The following is a 9652-nucleotide window of genomic DNA, read 5'->3' as shown; positions in this document are numbered from 1 at the left end:
TGAGAGACAGAACCCTTAAGTAAATAACAATACTAATTATGATTTTTAATTGGAGAAAATATTTCCATGATGAACATTGTTTATGTGCACCAGCAGCATGATAGATCGCGACTGAACAACAATATGATTATCCGCGTCTCTTGACTTTTTGAAAGTAGCGCTGCAACCAACGAGTTATCGCAGAAAGGGGAAGGTCTCCGAACTAATTATGAGGCAGACAGTAGCAAAGCCTAAGTAGGGATGGCTCGGATTTGTTCATTGAAATGGTATTTTAAATATATCCTCAATAGGTCATTAGAACTTTACAATACTATACAATGTTTCCTTTTATGACAATATCTATGTAATGACTGAGTCAAAAGTTCTGTGAATGTCTGTAAATATCATAGCTAAAAGTTTGTATCTCTTGTTCTTCTTTCTTCTGCTACTTTTTTGTTACATGATAACTCAAAAAAAAAAAAATGTAGAGATGCAAACAGGATAGTAGAAATGGGAGTTGCATCATTCTTAGATAATAACACAAGCAGGAATTAATATATAGCAATATATATATATAACAGATGGCACGACAGTTTCTAAAGGTAACGTATATACATTATAGAGGTATAACACAAAAAGTAAAAAAACAGGAGTATTAAAAAATTATGAATCTTGAAATGAAGTAGCGATCCTGCTACAAAAAGTAATGAAACAATAATTAAGACCACAATCACAAATGTATAAAATTTAATCCATACTTTGGCAACTTTATACACTCATCAGTAGGCCAGAGTAAGGATTACATTTATAAAATTTGTGATGGTCGTTTTAATTCGTGTAAAAAGTTATAGCTATCAGGGATGTGGTTATACATATTATGGACGTTGTGTCCATTCTATGGACATATGGATTGAACAAATAAATAGCTGAAAAAATTAAAATTTTAACGGAAGTAGGAATCATTGGTTATTTGTAGAATTGCTATAAGAAGTATCCAAAACAAAATAAATGCTGCCATACAAAATTTGCTTAAACAAGTAAAGTTATAGTAGTTGGATAGATTTTCAAACGATTTTCAATCCCTATGTTGGTTGATATTGTGATCTGTGTAGCTAAATGAAGCAGTGTAAACAGAAATGAATAAAAAACCTATATGGTTTTTATTCATTTCTATCAAGACTTCTTGAACCTACGTATTTTTCTAAAATCATGAATGAAGCAGTTTAAATTTGACAACCAAACTAGGTATTGAAAATCGTTTTAAAATATATCCAACTAGTATCACTTTACTTGTTTATGTACTTTTTATTGCAACAATTATCTTGTTTTGGATATTTCTTATACCAGTTCTACGAATAACCAACGATTTATACTTTCCATTAAAATTTTATTTTCCTGTTTATATTGTTAACTAAATAGCCAGTATTGTTAGGGCATACGTTATTCCGAAAAAGCACAATTATTAGCAATATGCTATTAAGAATGATGCATACCTATACCTACTTAGGCACCCATGGATTTTCCCAAACTTATCGTTTAATTAAGACGAGATTTGGACTAGTTATCTTCTTGAAAAGCTATGATTTCTTATATGTCTTGTTTTTATTGTTGTTTACGTTTTTCTGATCAACTTAGAAAAATATCTAAATAATAATAATAAATAATAAACAAAGGATAGAAAAATCGTGCTTTTATTTTTTTCTTAACATAATTAACATTAAAAGTGCAATAAAAATACACATATAGGTACCAATACTGAAAACAAAGACAATGTTTTCAAGAACTCTATCAATATGAAATTAGATGGGGGTCCAACCCCCCATGACCTTCCTCGTGTCATCCTGTATCACTGTGTCAAGTTTGGTGCTGATTGATCAAGAAATGTGGAAAGGTATACACACACATATTGACGTTCATTTATATAGAAGATGGGGATTCCAACCTCCACCGACTTCATGACTTTCCTCATTTCATCCTATTTCATTGTGTCAAATTTGGTACTGGTTAATCAAGAAATGAGCAAACAGATAGGAAATGATAGATATAAGAACGTGTATTTTTTCCAGACACACTCTTTGCTTTATATAGTAGATTTCTCCGATAAAAAGTGTGGTTTCATAAACACGTATCAAAGGAAAATTCAACGTTATTTCTTGTAGTTGGGCTTTAATGTTGTGTGCTTTGGATTTGAAGAAAAAGCAAACAACCCTAGTTAGACTATATTGCAAGGTATATTACATTCTCACTGTAAATCAGAAATAAAGAAATAACGACTTGTCAAAGAAAATGGCAGTGGAATATATTTTATTTTATTCTTTCTTATAAGAATATAGAAGAGATATTCCGATTCTTACAAGAAAAAACAAATATATTTTCATAGTTGTTAGGAATTATGTTGATGCTGAGTGAAGGGATAATTCATATAGACAAACTCAGATCAAAACCAATAAGTATATAGATCCCCCTTTCTCTCCAGTGACAATTCAGAGACGCCCAGTACAGTGTAGTAGAATGTTAACAGTCAGCAATAGGATAAATTAAGCTCAATTGTGATTTAATAGTTATATATATATATATTGCTATATGTTAATTCCTGCTTGTGTTATTATCTAAGAATGATGCAACTCCCATTTCTACTATCCTGTTTGCATCTCTACATTTTTTTGAAACGTTTTTTCTTTACTTTTTGGAGTATATTTCAATAGACATCGGAAGGTTGTACTTATAACCAAGTTTTAAATACAATGGGGTTCCAACTGTAATATTTATCGATTATCTAATATTCGCTGGTAATTACCGTTTCATCCTCTAGTTGATAACCACGTTTACACTAGAATTATGACTTTTTTAATTAATACAAGTTATTAATAATAATTATAAAGGCAGATATTCCTTTTGAAAATATGTCGCCTCAGTAAAATTGGTTGACACTATTGTTTTGGGAAACGTTTTTTCTTTACTTTTTGGAGTATATTTCAATAGACATCGGAAGGTTGTACTTATAACCAAGTTTTAAATACAATAGGGTTCCAACTGTAATATTTATTGATTATCTAATATTCGCTGGTAATTACTGTTTCATCCTCTAGTTGATAACCACGTTTACACTAGAATTATGACTTTTTTAATTACTACAAGTTATTAATAATAATTATAAAGGCAGATATTCCTTTTGAAAATATGTTGCCTCAGTAAAATTGGTTGACACCATTGTTTTGGCTTTTGAGTTATCATGTAACAAAAAAGTAGCAGAAGAAAGAAGAACAAGAGATACAAACTTTTAGCTATGATATTTACAGACATTCACAGAACTTTTGACTCAGTCATTACATAGATATTGTCATAAAAGGAAACATTGTATAGCATTGTAAAGTTCTGATGACCTATTGAGGATATATTTAAAATACCATTTCAATGAACAAATCCGAACCATCCCTACCTAGGCTTTGCTACTGTCTGCCTCATAATTAGTTCGGAGACCTTCCCCTTACTGCGACAACTCGTTGGTTGCAGCGCTACTTTCAAAAAGTCAAGAGACGCGGATAATCATATTGTTGTTCAGTCGCGATCTATCGTGCTACTGGTGCACATAAACAATGTTCATCATGGAAATATTTTCACCAATGAAAAATCATAATTAGTATTGTTATTTACTTAAGGGTTCTGTCTCCTATTTTATATTCTATCATATGCCACAATATTTCCATTTCTGGCCTTTTATGTTGAAGGAACTATCGAGATTTAATCCTTAAACATGGCAATGAATCAAATAAATATCAGTTTCAGAACTTATCTTGAGAAGATTCCCGTGGATTCATCTTTGGACAATATAGTTACTCAAACAGGATTAACTTTCTAAGGACTTGAATGCTGAATAGAGTTTAATGATTTAAACTCAAACACTTAAATATATTTACACAATACACACTGTCACTGTATAGGTGTGAAGATTACATTGACACATACAGTATCGTAATTACAATGCAACCTTTTGGTAGTTTATTTAGTAAAGTTATGTTGCGTTTAACTATATTTAAGTTTTTGTCAACATAATAAATTTTTAGACAAGTTTTTAGCCTGCATTGACATTATCTATCAGTTTGTAAAACATATAGCTACAAAAAGTTAATTCACTTAATACAGGATAAAGAAAAAACGCTATATTATTATACTATTAAGTGTGTGTTTTATCACACACGTTAAGTTTTTAAACGTTCACTTAAAGGACTATTTTACAAATGTAAATTTTTGAATCTTTTCCTCACGTTGGATAAACACGAAATACTTTAAATATCTGCACAAAATTCGGTTTTTATTTATTATTCAAATTGTAGAATAATATGTAAACATGTGATTTCACTGCTGGCATAATTGTTATTAATATAGCAACACATTTTAAGATATGCTCTTGGCCCATTCCTTTCTCAAGATCTGTTTATACATCGTAAACATATGTAAAATAATAAACGATTAATACTATAGTGTCATTTATGAAATATTATTAAGCTCCGTACATGTATAAAGTTAATAACAAAATAAGTTGTTGCTTTCTTTTTTATTGGAAAAAGTTTGTGTTCACTGAAGAGATTCAGATTTTATGATATAGCATTTCCAGGGATTGGATAAAACAAAGGAAGCATTTCACCTTTTTTCGTGTTTTTAAGAAGGAGAAATGAAGCAGTATAGTAACTTGATTGTTTAGTCTATATCATAGAATTTGTGTCTGTATTAATAGAATATGAATGTTTTTCTGAGAAAGGTTTTGAAAATTTAACGTGTAAAATATTCTACTGCATATATGAATAACATTTCGGAGAATCATTGCCCCCTCATTGAAAGGTCGCTTGGGTAGTAATTTATGGGAGAAAAAGAAAGATCTGAAATACTATTTTTACACGCCTCTTATTTTGAATCTGCAAAGGATAAGTTAAGAGAAATATGGATAAAAAATAATCTGCCGTGAACGTGATTTTTATCACAAATTTTATGTATATTGGTCCCTAACATTTCGCCAACTTTCGGCACTTAGATCATAATTTATGACAACGGCCAATTCAAAATGTATACTAGATTTATACTGAAATAAGAACAAAAAAATACATAATTAACGAGTGAGAATTGCTTATGAATTTTTAATTTCACACCACTGTTTAGGTAGTTTCAGATAAGAACGAGGGATGGGCTTTGTATGGGGGTGGTAAAATTGCAGTTTTCCGGTGACCTCGCCCTCACCCATAGCGGTCTTTGCTATTCTTGTCTACGGACTAGTGAATGAAATGTGATCTTTTAACTCATTATGTTGATTCTTTTTATTAGATAACGTTGTTTTACATTATTTCTACATGAAGTTACTTTTCTTGATATTGTACTTGTATTGAATCAGTATTGTCTCCGTTTTAAGATTTGAAAGAAAAAAGCGATAACATCTGACCCGGACGTGACTCGAACACGCAGCCTTCTGATCTGGAGTCAGACGCGCTACCATTGCGCCACCGGATCCTTAATGAAAAGTTTAGATAAAAACAGCTCTGTAGTATTTTTGTTTTCGGACGATTATTGCAAAAATTACATATCAAAACTGCATCATTTTCTTTAGCTAACGTTATCTACGAGATCTTGAATATAGGTTCTAGTAGATTTAATTAACTGTGAAATATCAAATGCCTCATAATTACAATGCAATAACTTGCTATCATGATTTTCTACAGTAATATGCCTTCCAAAGATAGACATGCCTTCTACAGGGATGAATTGTAAGTGAATACGAAAAAGTAAAGTGTCAACTTTTCTGTTTACGGTGACGTCGTGAGTATCTGTCGCAGATCACCTAATAATACAATTGTTTTGTAAGTGTAGTAGGTCAACATTACAACACGAGTATTTATACTGTAATGCAATGGGAATATTGCAAGTGTGACATGAATAAAACCAAAAATATGAGCGATACGATAACAATTATTAGTACAGAAAATGGAAAGGTAACATAGATCGCGCTTTTTAGTCTCTGTCAATCTCTGTCCATAGAAGCAGATTTCGTCTGGAAGAGGGTTCAACAAAGACAAGAAGAGAGAAATATTTTAACAGCATTAAGACAGCTCAATCAAAAATATCAAAAGGTAAGTCCGACTAATGAAAGTACAAACAGCAACGTTAATAAATATATTTTTACCAACTTGTAAATGCTCTCTCGATACAATGCGGTTCCAACTGTAATATTGATTGATTATCTATCATTGGGTGGTTAATTCCTGAAACAGTACTTTAGTTATTTGAAGGAACACCAAATATTATATAAGAAAGCTAACTTCAAGGGGTAATGATAACATCGCTTTCGCTGGAATTATGATATTTTGTTAATTAGTACTACTTATTAAAAATACTTATAAAAGCGGATACTCTGTTTGTAACTATGTCACCTCAGTGAAATTGGTTGACACCATTGTTTTGGTTTTTAAGTTATCATGTAATAAAAAAGAAGCGTATGTGTGTTTTCTTATAGCAAAGTCACATTGAGCTATCTGCTGCGTCCACCAATGGGAATCGATCCCCTGATTTGAGCATTGTAAATTTGAAGACTTACTGCTGTGCCACCAGAGGGAAAAAAAGGAGCACAACAAAGAAGAACAAGAAATTAAAACTTTTTGCTATGATAACACAGGCCTGCGATGGTTTTATTGTCTTGAAATTTTTACATGTTTTACAGTAATTCCTGTACGCTGAATCCGAAAATGATATCCATTTTTCTCCATCACGTACACATTTTTCACAAAACGTCATATGTACTTTTACATAAGCGAACCATTCTCATTGAAATGTGTCAAATTTTGTTATGCTCAAAATGTTGTCAACCACTAGCTATAGATTTCTCTAGACCAATCGCGACGTGAGAATATTATCGATCGTTCTAGATCCCAAATATAATAATGAAAAAATGTTCATTGTGGTCAACGAAATAATAATTTAATCTAAGTAAAAGTTTTTTTCTTCCCAGTTTGTAAAAAATCTTGATATAAATAAATTGAATAATATTTTCCAAATCTGCGTAGCTGAATTATGGAAAATCCGTTATTAAAACCAAAAAACTTTTATGAAGTTTAAATTCGCAGGCCTGTGTAATCATGGATATTCCCAGAACTTGTGACTCAGTCATTAACATAGATATTATTATAAAAGCAAACACTCTTTAGTATTATAAAGTTCTGATGACCTATTGAAGAGATATTTAAAATGTCAATACGATAAACAATCCAAGCCATTCCTACATAGGCAGTGCTACTGCCTGCCTGATAATTAATTCGGAGACTGTACCCTTAGTGAGTCAACTCGCTGGTTGCAGCGCTGCTTTTAAAAAGTGAAGAGACGCGAATAATCACAATCAATAATAATAGGTGATCTTAACTGTAAACATAAAAATTTTGGCTGTATTAAAACAACGCAAAATGATATAAGGCTTATAAACTTCCTAAAGGATACTGGTTGTGTGTTATTAAACGACAACACTTTTACTCATACAAGTGACAGTTATCACACAAGTGATATACTGGACCTATGTATTAGTTCAGTAGAGCTGGCAAACAAATATTAAATTTTTATATGTCGGAAATGATGTAGATAGTGATCACCTACCTATAACCTGTGACTACGATCTCGTCACCATCATAATCAACCAATAATAAAACTAAAATTTCACTATCGGAAAGCAAATTGGACTAATTTTGCTAATTAATTAGAAAAAATACTACCTAATTCAATAGTTGACACTGCACGAGAACCATCAGATATTGATGCTTACTGTCAAACAATCTCTGAGTGTCTGATAAAAAAACAATACCCAAGCAATAAGCACACAGTTCCTACCCAACATGGAAACTTCATGCACAAATAATACCTACGATTAAAAGAAAAAGTTTACTCAGAAGAAAATATATGAATACAGGAGATCCAAATGTTAAAAAAAGAATTAACTTCATACGAAACAAAATCAGAAACGAAATTAAACAATTAAAACAAGATAGCTGGGACATTTACTCTTCTAAGCTAAATGACTGTACTGAATCTAAACAATTCTGGACACATTTGAAAAGATTTAAAAACAATCACAAGAATCATAAATACCCGACATAATAACAAAATAGCCTTACAAATAAAGAAAAAGCAGAGGCTTTTAAAGATCAATTCAAGCAAACTTTTAAAACACATCAAGATCCAGACATGAATAACCACTTCTTCAATAAAGTTAATGAATTTGTACACATAAATCAATAATTATACACACTAAAATTTCCAGTCACTACAATAATCATCCAAAATAATAATCACGATTTAGCACTACAAGTAGTAAATACAATAAATAAACCTGAGGTCATACTATCTATAAAACAAACAAAACACAAAGCACCAGGAGAAGATCAAATACAAGCAATACTGTTAGAGAAAGGTACTCAGAAATTGTTTGACCACTTAACAGCTATATGTAATCTATCCCTAAATTCGGGATACATCCCTGCCTCTTGGAAGCATGCAAATATACTTGTGTTCTTGAAGGAAGGAAAACCAGAAAATAAGACAACAGACCGATCAACTTAACTAGTTGTCTAGGCAAAATTTTAGAGAGAATAATTAGCAATAGGATCGTAAATTTCCTAGGGATCACTTCCAAATTACCCGAAGTTCAAAATGGTTTCAGAAAATTTCCGCAAACAACTGATCATTTAGTTAGGCTTACGAAAACCGCAATAGATAGATTTAACCAAAAGAAATGCACTGTCGCTTGCTTTCTCGATATAGAGAAAGCTTTCGACATTGTAAGGCATAATGTACTAAGATTCAAATCAAAAGAAATGCAATTATTTACAGGAGTTATTCGCTGGTTATCCAACTTTCTTGAAAATAAAAAATGTAGAGTAAGTGTTGGGGGCACCAACTCGGAGTATTTTACTCCAGAGGCGGGTGTACCTCAAAGAGGGGTAGTTAGTCCTATCCTGTACCTCACGTATGTAAGCGACATGCTATTAAACGATATTAATTGTAGTTCAACAGTTTGCTGATGACGTGGCCATCTGGAAGAGCTCTAACACACCCGCAATAGCATCAAATAATTTACAACCAGTTTTAAACCAATTAGTTGAGTACTGCCAGAAATATAGAATCAAAATAAATATACCAAAAACAAAATTAAGGTTATTCTCAAAATTAATCAAATTACGTAGAAATCCTTCTAAATTATATCTGAACGGAGCTCTTCTCGATACAAGTTCATCAGCAAACTTTTTAGGCCTAATACATGATTCCAAATTAAATTGGAGTAAACACGTATCTGAAATTACGAAAAAAAATGTGGCAACGACCAAACTATGTCAAAAAGACTTACAGGCAAAAACACTGGGGCATCCACAGAAAATATTATTAAAATTTACAAACAATATATCAGACCTGTACTGAAACTGTAGTAGAGTACGCTTTCCCAGCATGGTTAAACGTAGCTAAAAGTAAAACAAATCCCAAGAAATTACAAACAGTACAAAATTCTATACTTACCACTGCTTTCCAAGAGTACCAAGAACCAAAAATTCCACATTTCTACACAATTATGCAAACTTATCTACACTAAAGGACAGATTGATAGATTGCTCGTTCCGCTACTTTAATAAAAATTCATATAAAAATTATCTGC

At 31.6% G+C, this 9652-nt stretch overlaps 1 non-coding gene across 1 annotated transcript; it reads right to left on the bottom strand.

The window, feature by feature from the left end:
- Positions 1-5406: 5406 nt before the first annotated feature.
- Positions 5407-5478, bottom strand: Trnaw-cca. The gene has a single exon. It is a non-coding gene; the product is annotated as a tRNA-Trp (tRNA).
- Positions 5479-9652: the final 4174 nt, after the last annotated feature.

This window comes from Limulus polyphemus, unplaced genomic scaffold (genome assembly GCF_000517525.1).
Source record: "Limulus polyphemus unplaced genomic scaffold, Limulus_polyphemus-2.1.2 Scaffold4432, whole genome shotgun sequence".
Lineage (NCBI taxonomy): Eukaryota > Metazoa > Arthropoda > Merostomata > Xiphosura > Limulidae > Limulus > Limulus polyphemus.
The sequence above is the reverse complement of the archived record's forward strand: the minus strand, read 5'-3'. Positions and strand labels throughout refer to the sequence as shown.